Raw genomic sequence first — 21030 nt, forward strand, 5'->3', positions numbered from 1 at the left:
CTTTTAGTTAAAAGGCAGGGCAGATATGCACCTTTAAAGAATAACTAAATAAGACTCATACAGAGAGAGCACAAGCTTTTGTGAAACCAAGTTCCCTTCATCAGATGTTGTGAAAGGATAGGTAGAAAGCAGAGTATAAGAAGGAGAGAGACATTCGAATACAAAAGACAAGAGAGGAAGAGAGAGATATAAAGAGGGTGGGGGGCAGTCCTAAGAGACAAAAGCAAGGAAAGCACTCCTTTCAAATCAGATTTATACATGCACAAGATAGGAACAAAGGAGCCCACAAAAGCTACTTCATATAATGAGATAAGAATCCATAGTTTGTGTGTAACCATACTTAACACAGTCTACTTTGTGGATGATTTCTTATTCCAGTTTCCTGTACAAACTAGCTTATGCATTTTTTTTTGCCTGAGAGCAGCAATCCTGAGGTCAGTGATAGTGAGGCTGGAGTGTTCGGCCACAGGCTTTTTTGTCTTTCTTCAGTTAATGTCAATCAGTATTCATTCATTCTTACACATAGACCTCAGCCTGTTTGTCTGATGTAGATGACAGTGGGGCATTATAAGCTGGCATATATGACCTTGGTAGAGCTGCAGGTTAATGAACCTTGGGTGTTGTACTTCTTGTTATTAGGTCCAGTGATAATGTGGTCTGTATTGATGTGGGGGCACAGCAGACATTTATGTCCATTGCAAGGCCTGGTGCCTCAGTGAGGATGGGAGTTGAGAGATGTTGTGGGAGTCTGGGTGGCTGCCAGTAAGCCAGGACAAGTTTGGTCCCAAAGACTACCTTGGTGTGGTCATCCTTTTCCAGGAGGGGTTGGGGGTCATTAATGATGTTATCTTAGATGTTCAGGCTGGGGGCTGGCTGTAGGTGACAACCGGAAGGATTTTGTTGTCATTGTCCCATGGTTGGTATTGTAGTAGGTTGGAGTGAGGTCTGAGTCTGGCTTTGTTGATTTGTGTGGCTACAGTTTTTGGATTGTACTGTAATTGCAAGAATCCCTGCTTTAGATTCTTAAAGTGTTAATCCCAGCTGATGTGGTCAGAACTGATCTGGTTGTAACACAAAGCCTGGCTGTAGACAATGCATTGAATGGTGTGCTTAGAATAAAAGCCAGTGGTATGAAGGTAGCTATGGCAGTTGGTAGGTTTTCTATACAATGTGGTGGTGAAATGGCCACAGACAACTTTCACTGTATTATCTAGGAAATCAATTTGGTGTGCAGAGTATTTCAGAGTTCATTTGATGGAGGAGCGGAAGTTGCTAAAGTCTTGGTGAAATTTTTCTAGAGTCCTTCCATTTTTGGTTGATATCCTTCTGGCACTACTTATCTGTGTCCTAGTTTTTGTGTAGGGTTCCTTTTTCCATGTTAGGAGAATTAACAAATTGTATTTTCTTTAACCTTGAAAGTACTCTCTTCCTTTCAAACCAACCCAGACTCTATGGGCTAACTCCTCTTTCACTTTACATGCCTAAGTGGCATATACACTGCTACATAACTGCATATTTTTGCACTTATGCACAGTTTATAGCCAGGTAGAAACATCCTGCATGTGAAGCTCTGAAGCAACATAATGGGGGGGAGGACCATCCCATGCTTTAGCCAAGTACCCTGATGTTTAGGGCACTTGTCCTAACAGAATTCAATAGACATTGGATAAACAACACCATGCAAGTTTCTGTCTCACTGGGAGAAGGAATAATGCCTGCCCTGTAATTTGATGTTAGAGCACTTTGCTGAGAAGGAAAAGTTATAGGTTCAAACCACTTCTAGGTTTCCTGTTCATTGATGAATGCATTAACCACAGGGCTAAAATGTATGAAGGTTCTTCTTCTCTTTCACCATTACATTAGTTCAAGTTTTCCGAGACTAAGATGTCAGGACTTACATACTTGGGTGATCCTATTTTGTCCTGTATGTACCTGGCCAGAGCACAGCCCTACTGTGAGCATGCTAGGTGTCTATGCTCAGGTTCCTAAGTTTGAAAATATAGGCCCAGTTGCCTCTCTTCTTGAAATTAAGTTTTCTTCCAAGTTTTAGCCTTACTTTTTGCGCATGGCACACTGAAAACTTGACATAAAACAAAAATGCAGTTTTACCCTATTCAAAGACTGATAAAAGGTGCAAGATTTTAGATTCCACATAACTGTCAAAAATTATAATTTGAATATAATTTTAAAATACAGATTTTACATAACAACAACAACAACAGCAACCTTGAAATTGAAGATACTTACTTCACCTGATTTTTAAATCAAAATTTGGGAAACTTTGAATAGCTTAACTACAGAGGATATTCATGTAATTGTTTTTACTGTACAGTGCACAACATTTATTATAAAGAACAAAATAAACTATTATATATAATATAATATATTTAAAAAAATATTGAGATCAATCACTTTTTCTTCAGTTATAAGACTGAAATTTTGCTGATGACAGATACTGAGATTTTAAGGACATTATTAAGTAATCTAGCATTCCTAGAGAAAGGCTGTCAATTGCAGAGATAATATGGAGGTGTTACAGAGATATAATTTCCCGCTAAATAGTCCTCCTCCAGCAGAGTATAATTTATTTGAAAATTGTGTTTTAATTGAGATATTTTAGACCTAGTAAGTATTTGACTTGTTAGATCACCATCACTAGAAACATAGGATGTGGGAATTCTCTCTTACAGAAGTAGGCATTTTAATCTCTGGAGGATATTATTGTTTCCAGTATTTTCTAAAATATGGTTGCTGTCTAAAACGTCACAGCAAAATGGTTCTGTGTTTATTGCTTCCCATGACTAGAATAAAGCCATTATCCTACAATTTGCTTCTTGTGGGTGAACCCTTGGCCCTCTGGAGAACCTCATTGATTTATTTGGTTTGCCTGAATGAATCAGCCTGAACAACTGAGACCTGAATTCATTCACTTGACAAGGAAAAGTGGCTTTTATCACCCTTGGTTTGAAAACAAACTACACTCTTCAGAGTTTATTTGCCATCACCAATAGCCCTAGTAAAGGGCATTCCAGCTGTGGGGAATGTGTTTTCTTCTCAGTACCCCCAGAGAAAAAAATGCCTATTGTAATATAATTAAATCATTTTATTATGTACATGACAGAGTAGACTCCATCTTATTCTCCTATAGAATTGTAGAACACATGAATCTAACAGAAATTAACATCTTGTTTAAGTTATATTTGATAACAAAGTGTACATGTATATGCAGAATTACTGTATATTCAAGTATATTCAAAATAGAGCAAAATGAATACTGCAAAATAAATGTTATTTCAATAAATTGTTTTGTGATTCTGGCTGGAAAATGGTGAAGATCAAGTAGGGTTTTCAATGGATATTTCTTAACCAGATGTACTCAAAATACACACAAGTAGCAGACAGCTAGAGTAAGAAAGTGCTATTTTAAATTCCTATCACTGAATACATTGAACATTCATTTCCTAGTAAGGAAGAAGCTAAGATTTTGACACAAAAGAATTTAACTGCATAGTTGAAGTAACTGAGTTCAACGTGTACAATCAAGAGCAGAAATTAATAATATATAATTATTTTCTCCCTCATAATGGGAAAATAAATAACAAAGATATTCTCTTTTTACATTTTACTATGAAGCTCTGATAATTTAATGGCCAGCATGGTTCTGTCAGTACTTATCTTGATGCTATTTGGAACTGCATATATGAATCAGAAATAGTATGTAGTTACAGCAGGAATGTTTGCAGTATTTTAGGTTTAGCAAAAACAAAACAAAATTACCCCCCACCTCTCTTCACTCTGAAAATATCGGCATTCACCTTATATTTGTTGTTTTTTCTTTATCTAGGTTTAAATAGTCTTTAAGTCAAGCTATTCAGTTTTTGTTCACCTCATAATAGACAACAGTGTTGATAGATAACAAGTCAGAAACAAGCTTATGCACGTTGCTTTAGAGAAATTGAATTTTTCTTCCATTCTCTTATTTGCACTTATCTCTCTATATATTGCTCTCCTGTGTTTATGTCTGTCTATTTTAATACAGGAAAAGAGTTTTTAGCTTCATGAATGAGCAATGCCAGAGCGCACATACTTTGGTGCCTGAACACCTCTTGGAGTAATAATAAAAACTGCCACTTCTTAAAAGGTACGGTGTTAACTCCAGTGAAAAAAAGGAAAACTGTAAGTAGGTTTCTGGCTTGCTTTGGACTGCTTGCATATTTTTGTTTTATTTTATTTCCTAGTTGCAAAGTGTCAATAACATTATCAATGTCTACAAGGACACTGGATTTACTCAAATCCAAGAAGAGGTCATTTTCCCTGTTCAAAATAGGGGGAAAAAGCCTTGTCTTTAATTAGAGTTCTTGCCTGGGGCAGGTAGGTACTACAGCCCCAGCTGTGAGACTGCCAGAGCTGAGGTGGCTTGTGCAGGGTTGTGGGGGAGCAGCAGGGAAGAGACCTTATCAGGGTGGGGAGGTGTGCTCAAGGGAGATTGCACAGGGGAAATCCAGCTCTGGATTCAGCCATAGATTTCATAGGCATTGGTACTGGAAGGGATCTCGTGAAATTATTGGGTCCAGGCCGCTGCCCAAAGAGCAGGAAATCATCTAGGGGAAGATGACCCCAGCAAGATAAACATCCAGATGCAACTTGAATGTGTCTAGTGTAGGAGCTTGCACGACTTCTGGAGAAAGTCTATTCCAGTCTCTGGAGACTCAGGCAGTAAAGAAGTTTTTCCTTATGTACAGTCTAAAACTGTCTTCCACCAGTTTGAAAGAGTTGGACCTTGTTTTCTCTAAGGGAGCCCTGGTGAACAGATGTTCTCTCACATCCTGATGTATTTATAGGCTGCCACCATTTGAGACCCGCGCTTTTCCAAGCTGAAGAGTCCCGTGCCTCTCAGACTCTTCTCATAAGGCCTCCACTCTTGACCTCTGATCACGCACATGAATCCGCTCTGGATTCTCCTCACCATGACCTGGTTCAGCCTGGAGCTGCTGCTGCCACTGCTAGTTGGCTGAGCCAAACTGAGCAGCAGCTGGATCCAGAGCTGGAGCCACTGCTGCTACCTGACAGAGTCAGAGCTAGAGTTGATTCATGAGGTAAGCAGTGGTAGGTGGTGGGGCAAATATTGGGGGTGAGTAAGTGGCTGGGAGGCAGGCACCAGGACAGCACAAGTATGGGAGCAGGCACTAGTGGGGCAGCTGGAAGCGGGGAAAGGCACCGGGAAGGGGGAGTAGGCATGACAGGGTGGGCAGAGGGCAGATGGCAAGGGGACAGGCAGCAGACGGGCAGAGGCAGGAGCAGGGACTGGGTGAGGGCCAGTGGCAAAGTCCCAGCTGCCTGCTCCCTTGTTGCTGCTTTTCTGTCATAGTGGTGGTGAGGAGGAAGAGGGGCAAATTTATAAAAAAAAACCCTCCAGTTTTAGATTCTATAAATTGACAATTATAATAAATTCATAATATTTATAATAAATTTCCATATATACAATATAATTATTGGTGGTGGGTCATCTTGAATTCTCAGTTATCTTTCATTCAGTTAAATATGCATCATTGCATTTTCATAGGTATTTAAATACATGTATGCTTGGAGCTATGTAGCAAAAGAACAAAGTATTCCACAATTAACAGATCATGTCTCTGACTATTTCAGATATAAACTGATAACTAATGTGAATAGTCAGTTAATCAGAAATGTTGGTGGTCCATACATAACATGAATAGTGTAATTATCTTAAGCTGTGATCTGGCACTCTCTTTCTCTGTTTCTTTTATTTAATCAACGTATGCTTCTTTTGATGTTGATGCATTAAAGTCACCATAGTAGAAGATGCTAGGATAACACTTGGTTGTTACGGAAGAGGTATCTAGTATATAGAGTATTGGCAGAGATTCATACACGTTTTCAGTAATTTCTAAAAACCTGTGCATCTCATTTATTTTAAATTCAGTATGAACAAATACTCAGAAATTAATGGAAAATTAAGGGTAAAATTCTATATCACTTAGTAGATTAACAAAATGAAGCTTACAACCAACTTTGCGTGTAGGAGTGATTCTGGGTGCATATAAGTCTTCATTATAGAAAAGTGGAGACATCTGTGCTTCTTTGGATGGTGATCCTTTTGCTATAATGAGAACACTTAAGCACCCAGAGTGAGTAATATAATCACTCCTATACTTTAGTCATAGAATTTGGATGTGCTCACAACCTGAAGTTCCCCACTAGGTGAAACAGAATTTTTCTCTGAGAAAAACGGTGTGTTTTCCTTCCACTTCCAACTACAGTTTTATTCTATAGTAACCAGTGATGTCCATGGCAGGATACACAAGGATGTGTTTTTAGAGCTTACAGTATAAAGAGAACTCCTAATTTAGCATCCATCAATCCATTGAAGCTGAACAGAGATGTCTTTGATTTTTGTCTCTCAGACTTGTAATTAACATGTGTCAGGTAAACAAAGACCACTGTACCTAGTAAATTAACTAAAGGCTCAGGCTTAAGTGACCATGGCAAAACACTTGAATTCCATTTGTATAGACATTCAGTTTCTCCTGGAAGAGTCGCTGCTCTCCCAGGAGAAATCAGGAGTGTAGTGATATTCAGGGTTTCTTGTAGAGGAGAAAAAATAACCTCGGAATGACTAGGGTTAAATCACTTCATGGAGAATTTATCCTGAGACAGCAAATGTCTATATAGACTGATTCTTAGGTCCTTCAGTCAGGCAGTCAGATAATAGGAAGGCAATAGTAAGAATTGTGAAAAAATGGAGGTTAGTAAAAGGAAAGCAAACAAAGAAACCAGCAAACATCACCTATAGAAAAAGCAAATAAAGGGCACTTTTACACATGCTTCAGGAGTAGGAGGAAGGGGGCAGTGCTTTAATTAGAGTGGCTCTGAAAGCCGCTCTAATTAAAGCACTGCAGCATCTTGTTATGAGCATCCTCATGCTTCAAAATGGTGGTGGGGGTGCTTGAATTAATGCTCATTGAATGAAATGTAGTTCAAGCACCCCTATTACAATTTTGGAGCATGGGGACACTGATACTTGAGACACAGGAGGCTGCTGGAATGCAGTAATTATCACCTTGCAGCAGACTCGATTAATCAAATCTGCTCCAACATTCTGTAATTGCAGCGCATGCACAGGCATCCCAAATGCCCTCCTGGTATATATTCCATTTCTCTGAGCATTGATATGATGCATTGGTAATGATTAATACTCATCTGTGCAGATATCTGGCATTAGGAACAAAGACCTGATCCAACAAAATACATAAACCTTAATTTAATTTTAAACATAAGTAGTTTTGTTGGCTACTTGATATGCTTCTGGATTTGCTGGCTTGAATGAAATTTAGGACCCTTCCCACACTTAATCACATGTAGAATATATATCCAAGCTGAGCTGGGATAGGATGTCAGGATACACTATTAGGACAGCTTACTGACTGCGTTCAATCCTCTATTCAAAGTAATGAAAAAGAGATTAAGTCATGTATACAGAGGAATTTAAAAGTTTTCATCTACACAGTGAAGTTTTACTTGTTAATTTAATATTTATAGACCACAGAAAGCTACCTAAGACCACAATTCAAATTGGAGTAAACTTGAAAAAAGGCAAGCATGATGTTTAATCATAAAAAAAAAAAAAGAAAATGTACTCGGGCATTTTTTGCCATTTTGACATGATTAGTCAAATTTCTATTTGAATTGGAGATTTATTTTGGCTTTACAAGTCATTTTCTCCTCATTGATGTTTCAGTAAGCAATTTTATTCTGTCTTTAATGAGACCTTTTCTGGTTTCAGAAATTTTCAAGTGAGCACTGATGCAGAAATGAGACAGAGTAAGAATAACAATACATGTAGCTCAACCAGATGCATTACAGAGTGAGGGACAGATAAGAAACAAATACACTCTCTTAGGACTTCTAGTATGCCCTGCTGTCATTACAAAATTACTTCCATTTATGGAACAAATTCTTCTCACACTTCCAATGTGCAGCCCACTTGGCAAAAGTACAGTGGAATAGAGATATCCTGACTATTACCCAAGATGAGTTTTCATCCAAATAAGCTTGCATACCCAAAATTCAATACATTAATTTAATTCATCTTTGGATCAGGTTCAGAATGAAGAGCATGCCAGCATGCTACCACATAAAAAACAACAATTGAATGTAATAGAAGAGTTAAGTGCAGACCCAAACCCAAGAGACTCTGAACAGTAATTATTATTTCGGATTTTGTTACTATTGTGATCATGATGTACTAGGAATTTTCAAAATATTCATGTCATAATCTATGCTCTGAGGAGCTGTCAATATAAAGCTGTATAGATAGAGTTTTGGGAAAAGTTAATAATAATGACCACCCTCACTTCAATGACAAGGATGATGGATGATTTTCGTTGGGATGCACTTGTGTATATTGCCATATATTTTCTTGTACCTAGTCTAAACTCTTTTGAAATTACTTAAAAACGTTCCCTTTCACCACTTCCTGAGAATATATTCCATTATGTCAAAAAACATCATTTTATGATTTTTACCATCATAATCCACTAAAATAATTCTTTGCTTAATTGTCCTACCTTTATACTCTATTCCATAACAATTCAGGTAGCATAGGTATTACCTTGTACAGGTACTGAATATTTTATTTCACCTCAGTCTAAACTTTTCAATAATTGTACATTATCATATCCCACTTTTATGACAAATATGCCATTTTTACTTTTCCTAGTAAATCCATCATACTGCTGTATACACAGTTTTGTTGCCCATCATAGAGTCCCTCTTAATTAGTAAAAACATGTTTAGTCCTGGCATGCCTGTAACTAAACAGAGCATTTAAATAGCAGTTTATCTATGCCAAAAGAGAGAGATGGACATCTTAAGTGTACCATGACACTTTTACTCAGACAGACCTAAAATGAGGTAGTTTATTTTCATCCTCCTAATCACTATGACTTTCTTCCTGGAGTGCATACAGACATTCAGGCCCCAGCTCTAACTCATGGCACATGGCACTTTACATAAAACACCATGAATTACAGCTTCTACCCAACCCAACAGACATTCACTTGTTGGGTCAGGGGTACAGGGGAATTGAGCCTGCCTGCACTTGCCCTGGCCAGCAGGTGGGGGTGCTCCAGCCCCTCTCCCCTGCCCTATCCTCCCTCCCTTCCAGCTCCCAGGCTGTTAGTGTGGAGGGACGGAAAAGGGAGGAGCATGGAGCTTCAGGTTAGACTTTGGCCTGAGTTGGAGGCAGGGGGTGCAATGGAACCGCTTAACTTTGTGCCCCCCCCCCAGATACCCCAGGTAGGGTATTGGGGGGACCTGGGATGGGGCAGTGAGGTAAGGGGGCTGCATTCTATTCCCTTCCTCCCCATCAGCTGTTGCTGCCACTCTCCAGAGGCCTGGCTGAAGCTGGGAGGCAGGGCAGGGTGCTATGGAGCCCCTTCACCTATGGGCCCAGCCTCAATACCCCAGCCAGGGTAGCTGGGAGGGAAGGGCCAGCAAGGCAAGGGGGCTCTGTTCCACCCCCCACCAGCTTCTCCCTTCCCCTGCCCTCCCCATTGACAGTCCCACCCCTGCATGAATATTTAACACTTGAGAGAACACTATTTCTCTAAGGCACTCTAAATCAGAAAGCCTTAATTTAATATCTGATTTGGTGAGGGTGAATCTTTTGCAAAATCAGACATTTGAAAAGCACCCTGCAGTCATGCACATGTGCTAGGTCACAGCTGTAGAATGCTTTCAGGAGCCAGATCACATGAAAAATGTCACTTCTGTTTGCACCCTGGTGTCTTATTTGCTGTCCGCTCTATGTATAGTGAAACAAGCTGTTGTAGCTGAGTTTTGCTTATTCCTTTTTTGACTGAAAGTACTTTATTGGAAAGTACCTGATGAAAGTTAAATGAAATCAAAATGCCCAAAACGTGTAAATGACATATATTTGCTAAATGCATTCTACTATTTTATAACTGTAATTTTTAGATCACATATTACTATTTCTGCCTCTGAGTGGATGAATATAATTATTATAAATAGTCAAGCATGGTATTCTGCTTTTCCCACAGAGAAGGTGGGAGCTATTTGTGGAATTAAGAAGAGGTAGAGTAGAACATTATGGAATTTTAGGCCATATTACCTCTGTTTCCAAGTCACCAAGAAATGGCTTTTCTTAAGAAATTACTGCTCCAAATAAACCCCCTCTCCCCCGAACTAAACTTACATTATAGACCGGGGTGAGCAAAATACGGCCTGCAGTCTGGATTCAGCTCACCAGGCTATTCTGTTCAGCCCACAGGCCCCCCCAAAATTCAGCAAATTAATATTTATTTTCTCCTGGCTGCCTGTTAAAGATGACATGACCTGGGGCAGTAGGACCCAGAGAGATCCCAGTCCCAGCATCTCAGCTCCATCCCACCCCCAGCTATTTCCCTGGCTTCCTGCCCCTGCACTGCTCCAGCACTACATGGCCCTGGGCTACATCACTGGACTGGGGAGCATGGGCTTCACTGGGGCCAGGAGCAGGAGGGGTGTGCGTGTAGGCAAAGACAGTGTATGTGCGTGCGTGGGCGGGGGCAGTGTGTGTGTGTGTGTGTGTGTGTGTGTGTAGGCAGAGACAATGTGTATGTATGTGTGTGTGTAGGGACAGACAATGTGTGTGTGTAGATAGGGACAGTGTGTGTGTGTGTTTGTAGGGTGACTCCCAATTGCACACACTGCCATACACATGCACCCCCCCTTACTCTGCCATACATGCAGACCCCCACACCTCACACATCTCAGCCACCCCCAACAAACCTGAGACCCACCCACACCCCACATATTCACACACACACCAACATGCTCCTTCACCCAACCCCCACACCTATCTACCCCCACAGACACATCCACACCCTCCCCCACACCCCATATAACCTCTTACCAACAGCCCCCCCAAACCTATACCCACCCCCCACAACATACATGAGTAAGACTTCATTTTAAGCTATTGTGCAGTCACCTCTGTGTACAATACACAAACACATGTAAATCAGGGAAAAAGTTTTTTTTTTAAATCAAATTAATGTAAGTCATAGATGTTTTCTTTTAGAATATAATTTGGTATTTTTCTGGTTCCAAGATGGCAAAACCCCTTGCTGAAAGGAGTACTTCCAGGAGCAAGGGGAGGGACTTCTGGTGGCAAGGGTCAGGGGCTAGAGGGCGGGACTTCTGGTCACAAGATGGCAACCAGGGGGTGGGGTACCTGTCAAGGGGTGGGGCTAGCCATACAGCCCTCGACAGCTTGCCCAAACTCGGTAAGTGGCCCTCTGCCTGAAATAATTGCTCGCTCCTGTTATAGACTATGGTTGGTTATAAAGCTCCCACTACATTCACACAAAGGAAGGTGCTGTGTTCTATGCCTATGCTTTTGCATGTCACATTTTCTCCAACCCCACAAAAACAAAAAAGTGATTGCCTGAGGAAAGGTGCAAAAAGGGAATAAAATGATATGTTTCTTAGAAATTTGGGGTGGAGCCTAGCTAGCCAACACCTTAAATCTACACTTCAAATCAAGATTTGGGCTCAGAAAGTTCCAAGTTCATACCTATTTTTACATTAAGTTCAATACAAACGGTTGCATGTTTTGTAAGGTGTAGATTCATATCTGAAATATAACTGTTATATTTAAGAATGCTCATTTTTGAGGGTTTGAGTCAATGAAAGAGAAATATGAAATTTATGGTTTTGGTTTCTCCCATCTCTGTTACAATTCTGACCTGTACTATAAAGCAAGAGCAGAGGAAAGTAATTCATTTAAAACTTTAAAGGTACATGACTTCATTGAATGAGAAGTAGCTTGAATGTCTTAAAGATATGAGACTTTTTAACTGAGTATAACCTAACAGTGGATGGATTGCAAGACGATTCTTTCCTCTTTTGCATGGCCAAGGATAGAAACTAATTAAAACTCATTTGTTATAAAAGATTTATAGTTATGGAAATTAACCTGACTATATCAAGATGTTTGAAGATATTGAATTTTTCTTTCTATAACAGGATTAATAAAATGAGGAACTCGATTCATTATAAATTGTAGGGCTTGTGAATACACATAACGGTATTAAAAATAAAAAGGAAGTGTTTTAATGAGATATATTAAGTTTGCCTGTAATAGAAAGAACAACAAATAAGTGCCAGTTTTTCATTATTACCCTAGTATGGATACCCATTTTCAATGATTCAAACATGCAAATGATTCAATAGTACAAAAAAATCAAAACTACAGAAAAAATCTACATTCTTGTACCAGAAAATTAGTGGTCACAAACACATTTACACACTGACTGATGTCATATATTCAGATCCTTGTTGTCATAAATTGGCATGGTTCTTAAGTTAATGGAACAATGCTGAATATACCACCTGAGGACTGGTCCTATTCTCCATTAGTATTATTTGTAGTTCAGTAGTGTTTCAGTAGGGATCTCCAGCTGAGATCAATATCTATTATAAATAATCAATATCTAGCTAATATATAGACATACACTTATGGACAATTACTTCCCTAAAGACTTGACCAGCCAAACAGGTTGGCAAATGATCAGAGGGAAAGGGAAACAGGAGAGGTGAAAACTTGATTTTAATCTTTTAGAGATGCTGAGATGTTTTTAGTAATAGCTCTTCTGCACAATTTAATGAACATTATTTTAATTCAGCCCAGGGAACCTTAAAGGACTATTCCTAAGTTATATGCTAATTTTGTCCAAGACATTACCAAAGATGTGGATGGTAACAAGGAAATAAAAGGAAAATCATTGACTTGTTCTCTATAGGAAAGTTCCCCCTCCTTTTTTTTTCCTATTAAAATGAATAAAAACCATGATCAGACTAAAAACATATAAAGTACTAAAAAAAAAGTCCTTAAAAATACAAAACATCATACAGTGGGGATTATTCAAACAAAAATAGGTAACAATAGTATGCAAGATGTCTATTAGGAGACATAGCTATAGAAACTTACGTTTAAAATTATTCTGACCTGTCTGGAGCTCATTATGTATTTAAACACACAAGCCATGTCCAGACAAGCACAGCTGTGTGGTATATGGTGCTGCAGACGGGTCTACAGTGCCACACACAATACATTCAGGCTTTCCCCATGCTGTGGGGGGGGGGTTATTTTGCAGTGTGGGGCAGGGTTTTGACCTGGGAGATCCCAGGGTAAAAAAACCCACACAGAAAAAAAACATGGTGGCGCTTGTGGAGGCAGCACATGCCACCCAAAAGCAGAGTGTGGCTGGCTGGAGCCACACTCCAGCTGCTGGCCAGGCTCCCAGCTGTGCAAGTATCATGGCTGCAGCTTCCCTGGCCTCCAGGACTCCAGGTAAGGCTTCTGGGGCCAGCACAATTGCTGTCCCCAGCTGCCCCTACCTGACCCGAGGTAGCCAGCCGTGTGCCAGAGCACGTGTGGCACAGGTATTCCCCAGGGAAAAGTAGCAGTGGCACAAGGTCTGCTGTTGCTACTTGTCCCTGGGGAACTAAGCATTCATGTCATCTGGACGCCGCTACAGAGTTCTTCTTTACAATTATCCATCAGGCACAATTACTTCTTTCTTACATTTTTTTAAAACAGTTATGGCTGCTTCATCCTATGATAATTCTGATATCTTAATATAATTACTTGGAAATTGTCATGTCCAGTTATCATTAATTCCACTGGAAATAATGACTTCCCGTTTCCACAGATAATGGCACAAGGTGTTTAGTTACATACCATTGTGCTCAAAGGGAAGATAGAATGAAACAAAACCATAGTTAGAAATGAGATTTCCTATGCATTCACAAATCCTTCAAGCTAAACTGTGGTTTGATGTCTCTTGGTCACCTCATATATTGGGGGTTAAGTTAATTAAAAGAGTTGCCCTACTCTACTAAGGGTCTCTGTAGACTAATTATTGAAGTGCCATGGACCATTAAAAACCTACAGCAATGGAAACTCATGAAAGGGGTTGCTTATATTATGAACATTCTGGTATTCAATGGCTTCTCTTCTGTGGTAAAGAGCATACACGGTGATAAGGAGACTGCCTTCTTTACTGCTTTTGTGCCCTCCAAAGAGAGGAAAAATGAAAACCAAAATGGTATCCATAGAATGGGATATATATATTTATTAGTTCTTTTGTATAGTGCCTGCATATATTACTTATAATGAAAGTACAAAAGGTCCTATTCTTTCTTTTCTTATGTTTCTTTCTTCTTAAGCAATGGTTGCATACAAACATCCCAGTGTGAATTGCTCCCATCCCCCATCCTGAAGGAAAAAGCTCTGGCACTTGGGTCACACCCTACTGCTCCAAACTCTGCCCCAGTTATCTCAGGGATAAGGAAGCCTAGCCCCTCTCCTGCCTTCTGCTCAAGGCTGCAAGGAAATGAGGGGTACTGAGGCAGGTGTGTCTCCTGTATGAGAGAGACCTCTGAAAACCCAAGACTCTGGGCCAGATCACCACACTTCCAAGACCCCCTTCTGAAGCATCCCAAGACTCACATTCCTAAGACTTGGACAGAACCTGCTGAACGTAGTGGGGGCATGGCTAGCCCAACCACTATCAGCAAATAGATGAGAAGTATTAGCTTGGGGTATGAGTGAGCATTGCTGACACAGCTATTGCCAGCAGGTGGATACCCCTGAAAAGTCTTGTGCTTGGAAGGAGGGGCTATGGCCAGCTGTGGTCTAGTCATTCTGAAAGGGAGGATACACCTAATCAGACCCAGGTTCAGGGGGAGATGGAGGTACGAACCAAGACCCACACCTACTCACCCTGACAGACAGCCTCTCGGCCACATCCCCACACATCTGCTTTCTGTCAGACTTCAGACAAACAGAGCTCTCCCTCTCAACTTCCATGATGTACATTCCTGTTGTTGCATTGTACAAAGAAATATAGAATAGGTAGTAACTTATCCCTCCAGAACCAAAAGAAACCTTGTTCAGTTTTTTTGGAGGGAATACTGGAAAATTATTTCTTTCAGGATGACTGCCTTTATTGCCAATGGAATTTTTTTTCATAGCCTTAAAAGGTAAGAGTTACGTCAACTTAGTGCTTCAAAAAAATCCCACAAAATCTCATTTTTCCATAAAATGTCTTATGTTTGATAGCTCTATAAATGAAGGGAAGCTACGTTACTGATCATAAAAACATACTTTTTCATAAATAACACTTTTATGTGTCTGAAGCACAACTTCATGTGCATTACTAAAACTGTGAAATAGCATTATGCTTCCCACAATGCATTGGAGACAAATGCCCTTTGATAAAGGCTTTTGCATATTGACCTATACCTGTGTTAAACACTGTATGGTGTTATTGAACAATTTTATTTGATATATTTGCCATATTTTACACTCTACTATGTGTGTCAAAATATGCTCATACAGAAAATGAACAAGAGAACAATGAAAAACAGTTTTATTTCTAGGACTGTTTTATTTCTAGGACTGACAACTTAATTGGAGACAGATATAGAAAGAAGCTTATGCATTTAAAATTTAACTTTCGGTTCTGAACCTACCTACTGTAATAATATCTTATCATTTAATTATTAATAGGCTTTGTTAATCCTTAATTATGCATTATAAATTATTCTTTTATAATTTTAAATAGATACAATATCTGATTGATTTGACAAAAATAACCCTCATATTTAATTGTAGATTTGCATAAACTTGCAGCAGTGATATAATTCATAGTGATCCATTAATCATTGTGGCAGCAACTAAAGAAGCAACAACAGATCGGAATCACATCAGATTAAATTTAGTAAATTACAGCCATCTTGGTCTGCGAAGGTGTATCTTATTAAAAATAAGAATAACAACTCTGATTTGGAATTGTTGAAAATCTTGCTTAGATAAAATCTCATATAGCACGCATCAAGCCACTTACATAGAGAACAAAACAGGAGCAAACAAAAAAAAACAGAATAGAATTATGTAGACTTTGGGTTTGAGAATTCAGCTAAAAAAGGAAACCTTTGGTTCCAGTAGTTACATGATAATTATTGTTTTAAAACAAAGTGGCTCCTTAATATAAAATACTTAAGGCGGCCAGGGACAGGGTTGCCAAACCAAAACCTTTTTTTTTTTTTTTTTACCAACAATCTACACATTTTTACTGACAACCAACATTTTTATTGATATATATCTTCATTGTTGAATGTTTTACATAATATAAATGTAAAATTCAGCCAGACCCTGGACAAAGGCCAGGTTCAGATATAGAGGTTTAACATCAAACATCATTGGTGACATGTAGGGGGTGCATGCAGGTGCACATGCACCCCCTGAATGTAGCAGTGCACTCCCTACAGCACCCAGCAGCATCTGTGGGTGGTTAGCGATCACTGCTGACCACCACCAATGCATCTGGTGACATCTGCAGGTGGTCACTGACCCCTGGTTGGCACTCACCACCTGTCCCACCATTGCCAGCTCCAGTGGCATCTGTGGGGGCTTCCTGCTTACTGCCGCTGCACTCCTGCTGCTGCCAGTGCTGCTGTGCACCACCCTGCTGCCAGGGGCATGCGCTGTTCCTGTCAAATATAGTAAAATATTTTGTTGTCAGTAAAAAGTTTGCAGATGGTCAGTTAAACAAATTTCTTGGGTTGGCAACCCTGCTTGACTGCACCATTGGTTTTATACTATGCTCGTCCATCCTTCCGGGATCCTGTGCTTGACCTCAGACCCTGATACTCCCCAACCACAACCTACTCCATGCTGTCCATCCTAGTTTACCTCCTAGCCTTATCTCTGTCAGCCCTGCTCTTTCCATCCCAGCATGGACTACCAAACAAAGGATCATTGTGTGCCTACTTGTGAGATGAGCAGTGTTATAGGCCTAGGGGGTGCATCAGCAGCAAGATCATATGGCTAAGGAGGCAGGGCAGGGAGCTACAGAAAGTTCCATGAGCCACAAAGCTCAACGGACAGCTGGTAAACCTAACCAGGGAACACAGACTGGATCCAAAGCACTCCCTTTTCCATCTTACAGACCTAACTAATAGAAAAACAAAACTCATTTTGCTCCCATGATCATGCATTCCTACTACACAGTGGCCCAACATCAGTGAGGAGGGGATGCAACTCCATCCTCTTACCTGAAGAATGTGGATGGATAGGGGAGTATAATGGACATCCCTGACACAGATCCAAAGAGAGATGATAGTTCAACCACAACCCTGTTCTCAGCATTTCCTACTGGCTAACTGCAGGAACCTCTCATAGGTGACTAAGTTTGTTTTTTTGTTTTTTAATGGTCTTCTAACATGCTTAGTTTTTCCTATGCACTGTGTAAGAAGCAAGCATGCCAAAGACTATGGAGAGAAATAGATTCAACCTGCTTTAAAAGGGGAGGGGTAAGTGCTGCCAGCGAATATGCATTTGATATTACAATTCAACTTATATTTTCTTGCTCCTATAGTGATACAAGATAGTTCAGTCAATGCATCTTTACCACTGAATGGCATAGCTTTGAAGTTTCAGGATATCATTCAACACCAATATAACCAAAAAAGCTGCTTATAACTCTGGGCTTTAGGTGCCTGAATTATAGGTATCATTATCTTAAATGTATGTATGCCTACATCCTATAACAGATATGTCCCTATGGGCACGTGTACATGAGACATTTAGACTAGGGACAGAAGTTACACATAAACCAGTTTAAGTGATCAGAAATGCATTTAAACCTGTAACAGAACAGAAGCTCAGTGCACATAAACCAGTTTCAAAATGTCTGAAACTAGTTTAAGATAAACCTGGTTGAACATAGTATCAGACTTAACTGATTTGGGACAAATGCATTTGGGAAACTCCTGTCCCAGACCCCTTCCTGGTTAAATAACAGTCCCCCAGCATGCTTTCCAGCCAGGTTTGGGCTGGGTTCTGCTGTATGCTCCAGAAATCAGGGCTGGTGCTACCCCTCTGCTCCCTAGCTGGAGTAGTGAGGGCTGGCTGGGGGGTGGGGATGTAAACACAGTTGGGGATGCAGTGTAGTCTGCAAGGTGGGAAGGAACACCCCCAGACAAACCCCGGCTAGGATCTGGGGTCAGGGAGGGGGAGAGGGGCTTTCCCATACTCAAACTTATCACTGGCTGCAACTGTGGACTACAAATTCCAGAGGCAGCTGAAAGCAGGAATAGGAAGTGATGAGCAACCCTGAATAGTCCTGCTGGTGTAATTCTGGACTGCAGAAACCTTGGGGGCAGCAGGCAGAGGAAGTGAACACACAGCCAGAGACCTATCCTCTTGTGCCCCCTGGCTTCTGGGTTAAGCCACTGCAGGCATGTGGCTGCATTTCCTAAATCAAAGGTAAATGTCTGTTCACTTCTGTTTCAGTTTAATCTATACATCTTAGACTAACCTGCAAAGACTGAATCGATTCAGCCATGGGCTTTTTGACTATCTGTACCTAGCCCTGATGTGCAGAAGACTAATTCTACTGCACATTAGTGAGGACGGCAAAACCCAGGCTAATGCACTAATGCATAGTAGAAAAAGTGGTTCAAGTGCACTAATGCAAAGTAGTGCTGATTACAGCACATTACATTAGTACATGCCATTACAGATACTAAACTTAATGCACTGTAATTATGGCACATTAATGCACATGTAGACACACTCTATGTGGGTGAAGTGGTATGTAAGTAAATATTATGTGCCTAAATCCAAAACAGCAATGCTGAACACTCTTGTTTAGCTGCTTTCTAATGAAGCCTGTGATTAAGCTCTAATGCTACCTCAGTCATCAACAGCAGAGTTTCTCAGGTGCCTAGAGTTCTGCTTCAAGCCCTCAGTCTATAAGAAGATCTATAACTAGCTTGTGCCTAAGGAACCATCTATTTATTCTGTGTTTATACAGAACCTAGCACAGTAATGGGGGCTCTTAAGTGCTACTGCAATGCAAATATGCAACACCTTTCTTCCATTTGCTACCCATTAGTAGTACTATTAGCAGTACTATTAGCAGTACAATTGACATAGACATCACTTTTGCAGAACAGCTGCAGGTCCAAGAAACTCTGAAATATTTTGCCAAAAAAATTCCTGTAAACTGGAAAACTTGCTTTTTAGCAAGCCCTACTTAGCGGTTTGTAGAGAATCTATGTTTGGGTCTAAATGTTGTGCTCTGCTAGCCTACTTTAAAGATGCTCTTATGAAAAGCTACAGTGACAGATACATTTCTGTTAGGGAACTTGGCTTGGAAAACATTGCTTTGGAAAGTAGTTAAAAGAAGCTTGGTTTAACTCTCACTGAGTGTGTTTACACATCCATTTCAATGCATAGTAACCTATTTTACTGCTTATTAGAGTGTCATGGCAAAAACCAAGTTAATATGCTAATATATAGTAAAACTGAGCTAGTGCACATTAAGCATTACTAAAAAAAAAGTGCTTTTAGTAATGCACATTAGGTCAGCCTAGGTTGCTTGTACATGCCACAGGGGTTTAATTTGGTTTAGTTCTCCCTAAATTGAAATGGTGGGTTGTAAAAAACACTGCTTCAGCTTAAAGAATTAAATCAAACTAAATCATAAATGTATGTACACAAGGGTGGGGGCCATATCCTGACCTGCCTCTTCAGTGGCAGGGAGGGGGGGTGAGCAGCTGCTGGTGGGCACAGCAGTCTCTGGTGGCAGAGTGGGGGCCCCCCAGAAGGCACATGACCACCAGGACCTGATCTAGGTGGTCCCAGGGGGTGCCAAAGCCATGGAAGGAAGCATCTCCCCTTCACAGTCACAGAAGGAAGCACTGGGTCCCCACACAGCCCTGGACAGGCTCCAGCGAGTGAGAGAAAAAAAAGATCAGGCTCACTGCTTTTTTTTTTCCTTCAGTGAAGCCTGTCTGCATGGGCTGCTGCTGGATTGCACAGCCCCTGAGCTTCATGGGGCCCACCAAGCCCCAAGCACATCAGCTTCCAGCATCTTGTGCACTGTTGCACTTCATTAGGTAGCAAACTAGAGCACTTCAGAGGTGTTTTATCTTGTTACATACTAAAGTCATATACACTGCTGACTGTGCAGCTTTAATGGCCATTAAAGCTTTTGTACAGCTTTAATGGCTTCTCCCTTTTCTCCACCAAAGAACGGTGTAATTCTTTTAGTATTCACTTACAGGGGGTGGTACCCTCCATTATATAACTGCCTAGTTGCTAGAGCACTCATCACAGGTATGTAGAGCTTGTGTTCAATTCACAGTTCTTCCTAGAAGGATTCAAGGCTGAATCTGCCACTTCCCACAATGCTTCTCTGACCAGTAGGCAATATTTGGCTTTGCTGGGGTCACCCTCTCCCAACTCCCATTAAAGCTCTGCCACTTTCTGAAAAGGAATGCAAGATTCATTAGGCCAGAGAGAGTCAGGTGGGGGCCTGACAATATAGCCTCCTGGTTAAGGAAAAAACAGGATTCTGGCTTTTTCCTCTCCTCCCTTCTTCCACCTCCCTGGCTCCCACAGAGACCCTTTATATGTTGTTTTTCCATTGGCTATTTTATAGAAAATACAGAAACAGTTCTGTGAGCAGAGACTGCAGTCTGGGCCTCTGCTGTCCCCATTGCTGTTTTAACCATTCAGTCATTTAATTTTGTTTACTTCAGGCCCTCTTTCCGAATTGTAACAGATTTTGGACTCTGATTCTTCCTTCAAAATCCTTCCTGCACAATCCCTCCCAGCTTGTTTCATCTCAAAGTTATATAAACTGTACTCTCTTACTTCATTTAAACCAATAATAGAAAGAATATGGTCTAGGACAGACCTCTGCAAGATGCCATTTGCAGTGGCTTCCTACCTTGACACTGAATTATTTGAAAACACTCTACTCTTGAAAACTACTGTTTAAAAATATTTTTCCTGTCAACAGTGCAGCCATCTTGCAGTGTTTATAACTAGACCATATTTCTTTAGCTTGCTCATGAGAATATCAATCCCACTAGAGGTGTGGCCCAAGAGACAAAAAAAGACAGTGATAAAGCAGTTAATGT

General features: G+C 40.5%; 1 long non-coding RNA gene across 1 annotated transcript in view; it reads left to right on the forward strand.

The window, feature by feature from the left end:
* The first annotated feature begins 11215 nt into the window (after positions 1 to 11215).
* The window catches only part of LOC109303750, a 13476-nt gene continuing 3661 nt past the window's right edge, over positions 11216 to 21030 (forward strand). The window contains exons 1-2 of the long non-coding RNA XR_002099215.1: positions 11216 to 11270; positions 14442 to 14445. This is a non-coding gene — a long non-coding RNA (uncharacterized LOC109303750). The remainder of the gene's footprint in view (positions 11271 to 14441; positions 14446 to 21030) is intronic.

Source organism: Gavialis gangeticus, unplaced genomic scaffold, assembly GCF_001723915.1.
Source record: "Gavialis gangeticus isolate Ggan-Ray unplaced genomic scaffold, GavGan_comp1, whole genome shotgun sequence".
Taxonomy (NCBI): domain Eukaryota; kingdom Metazoa; phylum Chordata; order Crocodylia; family Gavialidae; genus Gavialis; species Gavialis gangeticus.